This window comes from Triticum aestivum, chromosome 3D, assembly GCF_018294505.1.
Source record: "Triticum aestivum cultivar Chinese Spring chromosome 3D, IWGSC CS RefSeq v2.1, whole genome shotgun sequence".
Lineage (NCBI taxonomy): Eukaryota > Viridiplantae > Streptophyta > Magnoliopsida > Poales > Poaceae > Triticum > Triticum aestivum.
The window spans coordinates 134,967,790-134,984,698 of record NC_057802.1 but is presented as its reverse complement, the minus strand read 5'-3'; positions in this window follow the sequence as shown (position 1 = coordinate 134,984,698).

The window sequence follows — 16,909 nt, the reverse complement described above, 5'->3', positions numbered from 1 at the left end:
TCCACACATCGACCGCTATCCATCATGCATCTAGAGTATTAAGTTCATAAGAACAGAGTAACGGCTTAAGCAAGATGACATGATGTAGAGGGATAAACTCAAGCAATATGATATAAACCCCATCTTTTTATCCTCTATGGCAACAATACAATACGTGTCGTTTCCCCTTTTGTCACTGGGATCGAGCACCGCAAGATTGAACCCAAAGCTAAGCACTTCTCCCATTGCAAGAAAGATCAATCTAGTAGGCCAAACCAAAACTGATAATTCGAAGAGACTTGCAAAGATATTTAAATCATGCATAAAAGAATTCAGAGAAGAATCAAATATTGTTCATAGATAATCTTGATCATAAACCCACAATTCATCGGATCTCGACGAACACACCGCAAAAAGAGTTACATCGAATAGATCTCCAACAAGATCGAGGAGAACTTTGTATTGAGATCCAAAGAGAGAGAAGAAGCCATCTAGCTAATAACTATGGACCCGAAGGTCTGTGGTAAACTACTCACACATCATCGGAGAGGCTATGGTGTTGATGTAGAAGCCCTCCGTGATCGATTCCCCCTCCGGCGGAGCGCCGGAAAAGGCCCCAAGATGGGATCTCACGGGTACAGAAGGTTGCGGCGGTGGAAAAAGTGTTTTGCTGCTCCCCCCGAAGGTTTCAGGGTATAAGAGTATATATAGGCGAAAGAAGTAGGTCGGTGGAGCTGCAAGGGGCCCACGAGGGTGGGGGGGGGGGGGGCGCCCTCCTGCCTCGTGGCCGCCTCGTGTCTTTCTTGACCTCCACTCCAAGTCTCCTGGATTGCGCTTGTTCCAAAAAAGATCCTCGCGAAGGTTTCATTCCGTTTGGATTCCGTTTGATCTTCCTTTTCTGCGAAACACTGAAATAGGCAAAAAACAGCAATTTGCACTGGGCTTCCGATTAATAGGTTAGTCCCAAAAATAATATAAAAAGGTATATTAAAGCTCATTAAACATCCAAAACAGATAATATAATAGCATGGAACAATCAAAAATTATAGATACGTCTGAGACGTATCAAGCATCCCCAAGCTTAATTCCTGCTCGTCATCGAGTAGGTAAATGATAAAAACAGAATTTTTGATGTGGAATGCTCCCTAACATAATTTTCAATGTAATCTCTTTATTGTGGCATGAATGTTCAGATCCAAAAGATTCAAGATAAAAGTTTAATATTGACATAAAAATAGTAATACGTCAAGCATGCTAACCAAGCAATTATGTCTTATCAAATAACATAGCCAAAGAAAGCTTATCCCTACAAAATCATATAGTTTGGCCGTGCTTCATTTTCGTCACACAAAATGCTCCCATCATGCATAACCCCAATGACAAGCCGAGTAATTGGTTCATACTTTTTAACGCGCTTCAGCCTTTTCAACCCTTACGCAATACATGAGCGCAAGCCATGGATATAGCACTATAGGTGGAATAGCATATGATGATGAGGGTTATGTGAGAAGACAAAAAAAGGAGAAATTCTCAGATTGACGCGGCTAATCAACGGGCTATGGAGATGCCCATCAATTGATGTCAATGCGAGGAGTAGGGATTGCCATGCAACGGATGCACTAGAGCTATAAGTGTATGAAAGCTCATCAAAAGAAACTAAGTGGGTTTGCATCCAACTTGCTTGCTCACGAAGACCTAGGGCATTTTGAGGAAGCTCATCATTGGAATATACAAGCCAAGTTCTATAATGAAAAATTCCCACTAGTATATGAAAGTGACAAAATAAGAAACTCTCTATCATGAAGTTCATGGTGCTATTTTGACAAGTGTGGGAAAAGGATAGTAACATTGTCCCTTCTCTCTTTTTCTCTCGTTTTTTTGTTTGGGCTTCTTTGGTCTCTTTTTTTTTCGTAGTCTCCATCATTCTTTCCTCACATGGGACAATGCTCTAATAATGATGATCATCACACTTTTATTTACTCATAACTCAATGTTACAATTCGATACTAGAACAAAAATATGACTCTATGTGAATGCCTCCGGCGGTGTACCGGGATATGCGATGAATCAAGAGCGACATGTATGAAAGAATTATGAAGGTGGCTTTGCCACAAATACGATGTCAACTACATGATCATGTAAAGCAATATGACAATGATGGAGCGTGTCATAATAAATGGAACGGTGGAAAGTTGCATGGCAATATATCTCGGAATGGCTATGGAAATGCCATAATAGGTAGGTATGGTGGCTGTTTTGAGGAAGATATAAGGAGGCTTATGTGTGATAGAGCGTATCGTATCATGGGGTTTGGATGCACCGGCGAAGTTTGCACCAACTCTCGAGGTGAGAAAGGGCAATGCACGGTACCGTAGAGGCTAGCAAATTGCGGAAAGGTAAGAGTGTGTATAATCCATGGACTCACATTAGTCATAAAGAACTCATATGCTTATTGCAAAAGTTTATTAGCCCTCGAAGCAAAGTACTACTACGCTTGCCCCTAGAGGGATAGATTGGTAGGAAAAGACCATCGCTCGTCCCCGACTGCCACTCATAAGGAAAGCACTCAAAGAACACCCCATGCTTCAAATTTGTCACACAACGTTTACCATACGTGCATGCTACGGGACTTGCCAACTTTAACACAATTATTTCTCAATTTCACAATTACCCAACTAGCATGACTCTAACATTACCACCTTTATATCTCAAAACATCTATCGAGTATCATAGTATTCAATGCACTCTATATGAAAGTTTTTATCATACCCATCTTGAATGCCTATCATATTAGGACTAATTTTTTAGCCAAAGCAAAATACCATGCTGTTCTAAAAGACTCTCAAAATAATATAAGTGAAGAATGAGAGATCAATAATTTCTATAAAATAAAACCACCACCGTGCTCTAAAAGATATAAGTGAAGCACATAGAGTATTCTAATAAATTCCGATTTATGTGTGTCTCTCCCAAAAGGTGTGTACAGCAAGGATGATTGTGGTAAACTAAAAAGCAAAGACTCAAATCATACAAGACGCTCAAAGCAAAACACATATCATGTGGTGAATAAAAATATAGCCTCAAGTAAAGTTACCGATAGACAAAGACGAAAGAGGGGATGCCTTCCGGGGCATCCCCAAGTTTAGGCTTTTGGTTGTCCTTGAATTTTACCTTGGGGTGCCTTGGGCATCCCCAAGCTTAGGATCTTGCCACTCCTTATTCCACAATCCATCAATTCTTTACCCAAAACTTGAAAACTTCACAACACAAAACTCAACAGAAAATCTCATGAGCTCCGTTAATATAAGAAAACAAATCACCACCATAAGGTACTGTAATGAACTAATTCTTTATTTATATTGGTGTTAAACCTAGTGTATTCCAACTTCTCTATGGTTCATACCCCCGATACTAGCCATAGATTCATCAAAATAAGCAAACAACACACGAAAAACAGAATCTGTCAAAAACAGAACATTCTGTAGCAATCTGTATCAAACGTATACTTATGTAACTCCAAAAATTCTGAAATAAATTGTGGACGTGATGAATTTGTCTATTAATCATCTGCAAAAGGAATCAACCTAAAAGCACTCTCCAGTAAAAAATGGCAGCCAATCTCGTGAGCGCTAAAGTTCCTGTTTTTTACAGCAAGATCGCAAAGACTTCACCCAAGTGTTCCCAAAGGTTCTACTTGGCACAAACACTAATTAAAACATAAAACCACATCTAAAAAGAAGCTAGATGAATTATTTATTACTAAACAGAACGAAAAATCAAGAAACAAAAATAAAATTGGGTTGCCTCCCAACAAGCGCTATCGTTTAACGCCCCTAGCTAGGCATTGATAATTTTAATGGTGCTCACATGAAAGATAATAATTGAAACACAAAGAGAGCATCATAAAACACATGACAAACAATTTTAAGTATAACATGATTCCTATGCATATGGACTTTATAAGCAAACAAATTAGCAAGACAAGCAAGATCTAGCATATGCAAGGAAGAAGAAAGAAACATTAGCAATCTCAACATAACGAGAGGAAATTTAGTAACATGAGAATTTCTAAGACCATATTTTCCTCTATCATAATAATTACATGTGGGATCATAATCAAATTCAACAAAATAGCTATTACATAAAAATATTTTCAACACGATCCACATGCATGCGAAGTTGACACTCTTCCAAAATAGTGGGATTAACATTAACTAAAGTCATGACCTCTCCAACCCCACTTTTAATAAAAATACCATAAGATTGAACATTCTCCAAATATGTGGGATCTAAAGTTGACACTCTTCCAAACCTACTTTCAATATTATTGCAAACACTATTATCAATCTCATATTCATCATGGGGCTTAAATAAATTTTCAAGATCATAAGAAGAATCACCCCAATCATGATCATTGCAACTAGTAGTAGATATAGCAAAACTAGCATCCCCAAGCTTAGGGTTTTGCATAATATTAGCACAATTTACATCAGGAGAATTTAAAGTAAAATCATTACAATCATGATTTTTATTCAAGGAGCTATCATGAATCTCTTCATAAATTTCTTCATCACAACTTTAAGATTCACGAATTTCAAGCAAAACCTCATAAAGATAATCTAGTGCACTCAAATCACTAGAAATTGGTTCATCATAATTGGATCTCTTAAAAAGATTAGCAAGGGGATGAGGATCCATATCAATAGATTTTTAGCAAGCAAAGATGCAAGCAAATAGAAGGCACATGGAAACACAAACAAAGATACATACGGGAAGAAGGCGAAGAAAAGGCAAAGGTGAAGTGGGGGAGAGGAAAACGAGAGGCAAATAGAAAATAATGTAATGCAAGGGATAAGGGTTTGTGATGGGTACTTGGTGTGTCTTGACTTGGCGTAGATCTCCCCGGAAACGGCGCCAGAAATCCTTCTTGCTACCTCTTGAGCACGTGTTGGTTTTCCATTGAAGAGGAAAGGGTGATGCAGCAAAGTAGCGCAAGTATTTCCCTCAGTTTTTTAGAACCAAGGTATCAATCCAGTAGGAGACTACACGCAAATCGCCTAGTACCTGCACAAACAATCAAGAACCTTGCAACCAATGTGATAAAGGAGTTGTCAATCCCTTCACAGCCACTTGCAAAAGTGAGATCTGATAAAGATAATAAGATAAATATTTTTGGTATTTTTGTTGTATAGATTGAAAATTAAAGATTGCAAAATAAACGGTGACAGAAATAGCTAGTTGACGGGAAACTAATATGATGTAAAGTAGACCCGGGGGCCATAGGTTTCACTAGTGGCTTCTCTCAAGATAGCATAAGTATTACGGTGGGTGAACAAATTACTGCCGAGCAATTGATAGAAAAGCGCATAGTTATGAGAATATCTAGGCATGATCATGAACATAGGCATCACATCCGTGACAACTAGACCGAAACAATTCTGCATCTACTACTATTACTCCACACATCGACCGCTATCCAGCATGCATCTAGAGTATTAAGTTCATAAGAACAGAGTAACGCATTAGGCAAGATGACATGATGTAGAGGGATAAACTCAAGAAATATGATATAAACCCCATCTTTTTATCCTCTATGGCAACAATACAATACGTGTCGTTTCCCCTTTTGTCACTGGGATCGAGCACCGCAAGATTGAACCCAAAGCTAAGCACTTCTCCCATTGCAAGAAAGATCAATCTAGTAGGCCAAACCAAACTGATAATTCGAAGAGACTTGCAAAGATATTTAAATCATGCATAAAAGAATTCAGAGAAGAATCAAATATTGTTCATAGATAATCTTGATCATAAACCTACAATTCATCGGATCTCGACGAACACACCGCAAAAAGAGTTACATCGAATAGATCTCCAACAAGATCAAGGAGAACTTTGTATTGAGATCCAAAGAGAGAGAAGAATCCATCTAGCTAATAACTATGGACCCGAAGGTCTGTGGTAAACTACTCACACATCATCGGAGAGGCTATGGTGTTGATGTAGAAGCCCTCCGTGATCGATTCCCCCTCCGGCGGAGCGCCGGAAAAGGCCCCAAGATGGGATCTCACGGGTACAAAAGGTTGCGGTGGTGGAAAAAGTGTTTTGTTGCTCCCCCCAAAGGTTTCAGGGTATAAGAGTATATATAGGTGAAAGAAGTAGGTGGTGGAGCTGCGAGGGGCCCACGAGGGTGGGGGGCGCGCCCTCCTGCCTCGTGGCTTTCTTGACCTCCACTCCAAGTCTCTTGGATTGCGTTTGTTCCAAAAAAGATCCTTGCGAAGGTTTCATTCCATTTGGATTCCGTTTGATATTCCTTTTCTGCGAAACACTGAAATAGGCAAAAAAAACAGCAATTTGCACTGGGCTTCCGGTTAATAGGTTAGTCCCAAAAATAATATAAAAAGGTATATTAAAGCTCATTAAACATCCAAAACAGATAATATAATAGCATGGAACAATCAAAAATTATAGATACGTTGGAGACGTATCACCCGCCAAAAATCTCCGTGTCTTCTTTGCATTTGCACACTGCAATCCCATCCCTTTACTTTCTTGCAATTAGCTTACTATTTCCGCTTCTCATACTCTTGCCATGCTTTCTTGAAATGTATTGTGAATGCTTAAACTTGTGCTAACACTTGTACGCGTTGGTGCTATACAAACGGGTTTTAACCCCTTTCCGCGATGACATTTGGAACCGGCGCCAAGTGTGTGGGTGATAGGGGGGCCCTTCCCACATGACCCAGAAATCGTCGGGGATAGGCCCTCCTGGGACACAGGCTGAGGCCATGTGCGATCGGGCAAGGCATCGAAACCCAATCATTTTTGTAGGTATGTACATCCCACACAGTGAATCCCAGAAAAACATTTCCGTAGGTATGTACATCCCACACGGTGAATCCCAGAAAATATTTTCGTTCGTATGTATATCACACACAGTCAATCCAAGGAATACGTTTCCGTTCTTATGTACATCCCATACAGTCAATCCAGGGAAAACGTTTCCGTTCATATGTACATCCCACACAGTTTTATGTATACGCTCGTGTGTGAAAGGTCTAACTATCACACACACTCTGCCTTGGTTAACTGTTTGCTTTCATGAACTACATCACACACAATTTGATGTAGAAAACTGTGTGGCATTGGGTTATCCATCACAAGCACTTTTACTGCCAGAACCGTATGCAAAGTTCCATGACCGTTTATTATCTTTTTATTTTTGCCTGTAATTTATTATTCGAATTGGAAATTTTGAAATATGAAACGTGCAATTCAAATTCTCAGCACAATGGTTCAACAACGAATCCATAAATAAAATTGCCAGTACAATATGTTCAGAAATTACAGGATTAGGCAGCAATTAACTATGATGAACCACAATATTTAAAGGCGGTAAAGGTGAAGAGACAAGTGTAAATCATTTTGACTGCCGACGGTGTTGAAGAAGCGGAATGCCCATAATGTGCCTTCCTGCATGCCATAGGCACGAACCACTTTTGTCCAACCCCTTGTGACGATCGCCCGCCCATCCTTCACCGCCTTCAGGAAGACTTCTAGAGCATTATCATGGTAGCATGAATTATATACTTTAACCTTAGTTGCCTCCACTCCGGTCATGTAGTTTGCAAGGTAATCATCAGTAAATAGCTTCGAAAACCACTGAAAAGACAAAAATATCAGATATTGAGGTCTAATAGAGTAACTTCTTGTGGGCAGGGGAAAAGGCAAAACATTATTTAACATCCTAAAGTTCACTGTTGTCTTCGACAAATTGTAAATAAAGAGCTTAATTCCAATCACCCGTTTCTTTCGCCTAACAATCTTTCTTAGTTTCCTCACTTGACGCTTGTTCATGAATATCTCATTACTCCATACGCAAAAGGGATTGAAGCATGGATCAGTACCGCTCATATATGTATCTACAAGCAACCAGTAAATGTTAGAAGCTAAACTGAGATTGCACAAATGATGTAAAATACAACTACTATGTTCCTAAGTACAAGTTTTTTTTTGAGATTTCAATATGAACTACATACGGCTGTATATAGAATTATAGATATAGTTTAGATTAGAATCTAAATTCACTCATTTTGCTCCTTATGTAGTCTATATTGGAATCTCTAAAAATACTTATATTTAGGAATAGATGGTGTCTAAGACATGGGATGCAGCTAACCTCGACGGCAAACAACAGCATCGCCCATTGTAGCCCTGTGTAAGTATATGGAAAGCCAATGTTAACTACAACAGGGTTAACATCTACCAAAAATAGCAAATGGTAATAAAACGGCAGCATCTGTAGTGATATCTTCATTTCGAAAGAGTAGCACAGTAGCAAAGGGACGGATTAAAAAATGGATACAACTGTTAATTGCAATAGGCCTAACAACATCCTAATTCATGTTTTGTAAGTTTGTAGCCATTGAAATACAACTCTTTAAAAATGGATACAACTGTTAATTGCAACAGGCTTAATGGCCATTGAAGCCGGTACTGATAAAAATGCAATTGGCAGAGTTAAACATCACAGGGCAGGTGCTGCCAGAGCAGATAATGGCCCAGTTGTCTATAAAAAGGTAGGGAAAATAGCTAAAATGTGTTAGGCATGTTTACTACAAAATGCTTAATACATCGACCGTACAAAACATAGCCATTAATTGCAACTGGTATTGCTAAGATTGAACTAGTGAATACATACTTGGTAAGTCCTGAGAGGTAGTTGTTGGGGCACTTCATCTTGGCCAGAGCCCGCCCAAAGTCAGCGGCGGCGAAGGCGAGCTGTTCCTCCGGGTCGAAGCGTGGATCAGTACCACTGACATGTGTACCTACAGGCAACCAGTAAATGGTAGAAGTTAAATTGCAATTGCACAAATGATGTGAAATACTATAATACATGGGATGCAGCTAACCTCGACAGCAAACAATAGCATCGGCCGTTATGACCCTACGTAAGTACATGGATAGGCATGTTAAGTAGAACAGGGTTAGCATGCACCAAAAATAGCAAATGGGCAGCATCTCTAGTATATCTTCATTGCGGAGAGTAGCATGGTAGCAAATGGACAGATTAAAAAATGGATACAACTGTTAATTGCAACAGGCTTAACAACATCCTAAGTCATGTTTTGTAAGTTTGTAGCCATTGAAATACAACTGTTTAAAAATGGATTCAATTGTTAATTGCAACAGGCTTAATAGACATTGAAACCGGTACTAATAAAAATGCAATTGGCATAGTTAAACATCACAAGGCAGGTGCTGCCAGAGCAGAGAATGGCCCAGATGTCTATAAAAAGGTAGGGAAAGTAGCAAAAACGTGTTAGGCATGTTTACTAGAACATGCTTAATACATCGACCGTACAGAACATAGCCATTAATTGCAACTGGTATTGGTAAGATTGAACTGGTGAGTACATACTTGGTAAGTCCTGAGAGGTAGTTGCTGGGGCACTTCATCTTGGCCAGAGCCCGCCCAAAGTCAGCGACGGCGGAGGCGAGCTGTTCCTCCGGGTCGAAGCGTGGATCAGTGCCACTGACATGTGTCCCTACAGGCAACCAGTAAATGGTAGAAGTTAAACTGCATTTGCACAAATTATGTGAAATACTATAAGACATGGGATGCAGCTAACCTCGACGGCAAACAACAGCATCGGTCGTTATGACCCTGCGTAAGTACATGGACATGCATGTTAAGTACAACAGGGTTAGCATCCACTAAAAATAGCAAATGGGCAGCATCTCTAGTGATATCCTGAGTCATGTATTGTAAGTTTGTTGCTGGTATTGGTGAAATTGAGCTGGACACGGTAATATTTGAACATCACATAGTGTACAGTACTGAAATAAACAAGGCACAAACATGCTTAATACATCAACCGTACAAATCATAGCCGTTGCAAGTGATATTGGTAAGATTTAGCTGGTCAGATCTTACCTGTAAGTCCTGGGGGGTAGTTGCTGAGGGACTTCATCTGGGCCAGAGCCTGCACCATGTCGTCGGCGACGGCGGAGGCGAGGTGTTCCTCCGGGTCAACACGCACAGCGGCCATCACGCCATGGACCACCATCAGCTCCTGGCGGTGGGGATTTGGAGGCATGAGGATGTTTCGCAGGCGCCATTTAAGCAATCAGGACGGGGCCGTGATAGAGATCTGTGGGTTACCTGACTGGATCCAAGCAGAACGTAGATGTGGTTGAAGCTGTGGTTGCGGCGGCGGCGGTTTGAGATGCTAGTAGGGGGAGGCGCGAGGGGGGGGGATGCTGAGGGTGGGGATGTGGTTGGAGGAATAAATTCTGAAATCGTGCGCCTAATGAAAATTTCGCTGTGAATTGAAACTTGGGCGGGGGAAACACACAACACAGACGAAGCGCGTAAAATACTCGTGTGCGAGAAAAAAGAAAGTTGGCAGATTCTGTCTCCAAAAAAATGTACACGTGTACTTGATTTTTTTCGGTCAATGGTACGCCTGGTTTATTAGGAAACATCGCACAGGTAACTGACTTATGGGTCATTAACGGAAAAAAACGCAGATGGGTACGACATAGAAACCGTGTGTTTTGTGATCTTTTAATGATTAACGCAAAAAAACGCACACGGGCACACATGCTAATTGATACGTCTCCGTCGTATCTATAATTTTTGATTGTTCCATGCCAATATTCTACAACTTTTATATACTTTTGGAAACTTTTTATACTATTTTTGGGACTAACATATTGATCTACTGCCCAGTGCCAGTTCCTGTTTGTTGCATGTTTTTTGTTTCACAGAAAATCCATATCAAACGGAGTCCAAACGGGATAAAAACTGACGGAGATTTTTTGGAATATATGTGATTTTTGGGAAGAAGAATCAATGCGAGACGATGCCCGATGGGGCCGCGAGGCAGGGGGCGCGCCCCTGACCCTCGTGGCCACCCTATAAGGCAGTTGGTGCCCTTCTTTCGCCGCAAGAAATCCAATATCCGGATAAAAATCGTGTCCAAATTTCAGCCCAATCGGAGTTACGGATCTCCGGAAATATAAGAAACGGTGAAAGGCCAGAATCTGGAGCGCAGAAACAGAGAGAGACAGAGAGACAGATCCAATCTCGGAGGGTCTCTCGCCCCTCCCATGCCATGGAAGCCAAGGACCAGAGGGGAAACCCTTCTCCCATCTAGGGAGAAGGTCAAGGAAGAAGAAGGGGGGCCCTCTCCCCCTCTCTTCCGGTGGCGCCGGAACGCCGCCGGGGCCATCATCATCACCGCAATCTACACCAACACCTCCGTCATCTTCACCAACATCTCCATCACCTTCCCCCATCTATCTACAACGGTCCACTCTCCCGCAATCCGCTGTACCCTCTACTTGAACATGGTGCTTTATGCTTCATATTATTATCCAATGATGTGTTGCCATCCTATGATGTATGAGTAGATTTTCGTTGTCCTATCGGTAATTGGTGAATTGCTATGATTGGTTTAATTTTCTTGTGGTTATGTTGCTGCCCTTTGGTGCCCATCATATGAGCGCACGCATGGATCACACCATAGGGTTAGTTGTATGTTGATAGGACTATGTATTGGAGGGCAAGAGTGACATAAGCTTCAACCTAGCATAGAAATTGATGCATACGGGATTGAAGGGGGACCAATATATCTTAATGCTATGGTTGGGTTTTACCTTAATGAACGTTAGTAGTTGCGGATGCTTGCTAATAGTTCCAATCATAAGTGCATAGAATTCGAAGTCAGGGATGACATGCTAGCAGTGGCCTCTCCCACATAAAACTTGCTATCGGTCTAGTAAAGTAGTCAATTTCTTAGGGACAATTTCGCAACTCCTAAAACCACTTTTCCACACTTGCTATACTAACTTTATTGTGTCTTTATCTAAACAGCCCCTAGATTTTATTTACGTGCTCTTTATATTCTTGCAAACCTATCCAACAACACCTACAAAGTACCTCTAGTTTTATACTTGTTCTAGGTAAAGCGAACGTCAAGCGTGCGTAGAGTTGTATCGGTGGTCGATAGAACTTGAGGGAATATTTTTTCTACCTTTAGCTCCTCGTTGGGTTTGACACTCTTACTTATCGAAAGAGGCTACAATTGATCCCCTATACTTGTGGGTTATCAAGACCTTTTTCTGGCGCCGTTGCCGGGGAGTTATAGCGCGGGGTGAATATTCTCGTGTGTGCTTGTTTGCTTTATCACTAAGTAATTTTTATTTGCTATTCTAAGTTGTTCTCTATCTTTAGTTATGGATATGGAACACGAAATACAAAAAAAATTAGGTGTACTTGCTACTCATGGAGATGGGGAACCTCCTAAAACCCTCGATGCTCATTATGTGAAAGATATTATGTACTACTTTAATAATCCCGAGAAAACCCCATTCAATTATATAATGGGAGACACGTTGGATCAATGTGGATACTTTAGGGATTATCGCTTGACTCAAAAGGGGAAACTATTATGGGATCAAATTCATATGTTGCATTGGTATGCTCGGCAACTATGCTTGAGATATGATTATATTTATTGCTCTAGGATGAAGGCTCCACACCTTCCCTTTTCATGCAAATTTAATGATGATAAAACCTTGGCTTCTTATGCTAATGGTATATATGATTACTATGATGTGGAACAAATAGAAGAATTTGTTGCTTTTAAGGGTGCATGTGAAATTGAATCTTTGTTTAAAGAGTTTGAAGATTTTGATGATTCAGTTTATAGACCTGAAAATTTAGCTATCCTTAAATATTGCTATGAGAATTATAAATACAATTATGATATTGATGAATTTATTGAGAAAGTCTCCGCTGTCCGAGAAGAGACTAATATTTTGCAGGAGTCTATGGAAGAAGAAATTGATGAAACTGTGAGCTCATTGGATGAAAAAGATGATGAGGAAAGCAAAGAACAAATGGAGGAAGAGCGGACTAGCTACCCGTGCACACCTTCTAATGAGAGTAATTCTTCAACTCATACATTATTTAATGTCCCTTCGTTCTTACCGAAGGATGAATGCCATGATAATTACTATGATCCCATTGATTCGTTTGAAATATCCCTTTTTGATGAACTTGATGCTTGCTATTCTTGTGGCCAAGATGCCAATATGAATGATGCTTATGGAGATGAAGTTGCTATTGTTCCTTATGTTAAACATGAAATTGTTGCTATTGCACCCACACATGATAGTCCTATTATCTTTTTGAATTCTCCAAACTACACTATATCGGAGAAGTTTGCACTCATTAAGGATTATATTGATGGGTTGCCTTTTACCGTTGCACATGATGATTTTGATGAATATAATATGCATGTGCTTGCTGCTCCTACTTGCAATTATTATGAGAGAGGAACTACATCTCCGCCTCTCTATGTTTCCAACACAATAAAATTGCAGGAAACTCCTTATGCTAAGCATTGGCCTTTACTTCATGTGCATGAATTGTTCTTGTATGACATGCCGATGCATAGGAAGAGAGTTAAACTTCGTGTATCTATTGCGTACAAATAACAACACCTCGCAACCCGACGTGTTAAAGGGGTTGTCAATCCCTTTCAGGTAATGATGCCAGAAATTTGAATAGATTGAATTAATAGGTCGCAAATAAAATAAAGTGCAGCAAAGTATTTTTGTATTTTAGGTTTAATAGATCTGAATAAAAAATGCAAAGGAAAAGTAGATCGCAAGCAAATATATGAGAAAGAAGACCCGGGGGCCGTAGGTTTCACTAGTGGCTTCTCTCGAGAAAGATAGCAAACGGTGGGTAAACAAATTACTGTTCGGCAATTGATAGAACTTCAAATAATTATGACGATATCCAGGCAATGATCATTACATAGGCATCACGTCCAAGATTAGTAGACCGACTCCTGCCTGCATCTACTACTATTACTCCACACTCGACCGCTATCCAGCATGCATCTAGTGTATTAAGTTCATGGAAAACGGAGTAATGCAATAAGAACGATGACATGATGTAGACAAGATCCGTTTATCTATTGCCTAGATATAGATCCCATCTTTTTATCCTTAGTAGCAACAATACATACATGTCGTTTCCCTTTTTGTCACTAGGATCAAGCACCGTAAGATCGAACCCACTACCGGGCACCTCTTCCCATTGCAAGATAAATAGATCAAGTTGGCCAAACAAAACCGAAATATCGGAGAAGAAATACGAGGCTATAAGAGATCAAAGAAACTCAAATAACTTTCATGGATATAAAAAGATATAACTGATCATAAACTCGAAGTTCATCAGATCCCAACAAACACACCGTAAAAAGAGTTACATCATATGGATCTCCAAGAGACCATTGTATTGAGAATTCAGCGAGAGAGAGGAAGCCATCTAGCTACTAACTACGGACCCGTAGGTCTACAAAGAACTACTCACGCATCATTGGAGAGGCACCAATGGAGGTGGTGAACCCCATCCGAGATGGTGTCTATATTGGATCTGGTGGTTCTGGACTCTACGGCGGCTGGATGAATATTTCGTCAACGTTCTTAGGGTTTCTGGATTTTGGGCTATTTATAGAGCAAAGAGGCGGTCCGGGGGGCACCCGAGGTGGGCACAACCCACCAGGGCGCGCCTGGGCCTCCTGACGCGCACTGGTGGGTTGTCCCCTCCTCGGGACTCCCCCCAGGTGCAACCAGGGCCCGTTGTGTTCCTTCTGGCCCATAAAAATTCTCAGTGGAGTTTTGTGGCATTTGGACTTTGTCTGATATTGATTTCCTGCGATGTAAAAAAACATGGAAAAATAGCAACTGGCATTTGGCACTATGTCAATAGGTTAGTACCAAAAAATGATATAAAATGACTATAAAATGATTATAAAACATACAAGATTGATAATAAAATAGCATGGAACAATAAAAAATTATAGATACGTTGGAGACGTATCAGCATCCCCAAGCTTAACTCCTGCTCATCCTCGAGTAGGTAAGTGATAAATACAGAATTTTTGATGTGGAGTGCTGTTTATCATGTCATATCATATTCTTTTCTCTATAGCATGGACATTTGGAATTTTATGTGATTCAAAGCAATAGTCTAGTTTTGACATAATAATTTAGATACTCAAGCATATCAACAAGCAACCATGTCTTTCAAAATATCAACGCTAAAACAAGTTATCCCTAGCCCATCATGCTCAAACATTGATCCATTCATGAAACACACTCGAATATTAGCTACACCCAATACTTAAGCTTGATCATATTGCCTCTTAGTTGGTGCTTTTATAAGAGAATGGAGACTCAAATTCAAAATAAAAATTGCATAAAGTAAAAGAAAGGCCCTTCGTAGAGGTAAGTAGGGATTTGTAGAGGTGCCAGAGCTCAAAGCGAAAAATTAGAGATAAAAACATTTTGGTAGGTGTATCCATCCCACCAACGAAAATGACTCAGAGCTACGAACACTTTCCATGCTAGATATGCCATAGGCGGTTCCCAAACAGAAAATAAAGTCTATTCCTTTTTCCACCATTCTTTCACTTTCCATGGCTAGCCGTATCCACGGGTGCCTTCCATACCAACACTTTCCAAGGAATTTATTATTTGACAACATAAAGTAAATTCATTTTTGCATTTTGGGACTGGGCATCCCGAAAAACTTTGCCTTACTCTCGTGCAATGACAAGTGAATAAACACTCATCGTGAGAATAACACATCCAGCGTGGAAAATATTAGCCACCTGTTACCGTTCCGCGAGCGAAACAAACACACAAAAGAGAAGTTTATTTTGAAAATTAGAGATGGCACATGCAAATTTGCTTAGAACGGCAAAAGAATACCACATATAGGTAGATATAGTGGACTCATGTGGCAAAACTGGTTTAAAGGATTTTGGATGCACAAGTAGAGGTCATACTTAGTGCAAAATGAAGGCTAGCAAAACGATTGAGAAGCGACCAACCAAGAAACGAATAATCTCATAAGCAAGCATTAAGCATAATGAACACCAAATAATGCACCACAAGTAAGATATAATTTCATTGCATGATTATTGACTTTCGTGCATGCACACGGAATCACAAACCTTAACACCAATATTCTTACTAGAGCACAATTACTCATCAACATAACTCACATATCACATCATCATATCTCAAAACTATTACTAAGAATCAAGTTTATTTTGTCCAATGATCTTCATGAAATTTTTACTTATCATTCTTGGATATCTATCACTTTGGGACTAATTTTCATGTGTTGCTTTTCATAAGCTCAAACAAATATAAGTGAAGATCATGAGCATAACAAAATTTTCTTTCTCTCAAAATAATTTAAGTGAAGCAAGAGAGAATTTCTTCAAAATTTTACTAACTCTCAAATAAATCGAAGTGAAGCAAGAGAGCATTTGTTCAAAAATACTAAGCACACCATGCTCAAAAAGATATAAGTGAAGCACTAGAGCAAGTCCTAGCTCATAATAGATTTAAGTGAAGCACAGAGAGCAATTCTAACAAGTCATGATATAATTTGGCTCTCTCAAATAGGTGTGTCAAGCAAGGATTGATGACTTAAAACACAAAATAAAACAAGCAAAGACTCATATCATACAAGACGCTCCAAGCAAAACACATATCATGTGCCGAATAAAAATATAGTTTCGAGTAAAATACCGATAGTTGTTGGAAGAAAGCGGGGATGCCACTCGGGGGCGTCCCCAAGCTTAGTTGGTTGCTCATTTTTGGATAATATCTTGGGATGCCGGGGCATCCCCAATATTAGGCTCTTCCATCCTTCCTTCATCCATCGTAAGATAACCCAAAACTTGAAAACTTCAATCACACAAAACTCAACAAAACCTTCGCGAGATCCGTTAGTAAAAGAAAGCAAACCACTACTATAAGTACCATATCAAACCCATTCATATTTTGTTTTTGTATTATTTCTACTGTATTCCAACTTTTCTATGGCAAAAAC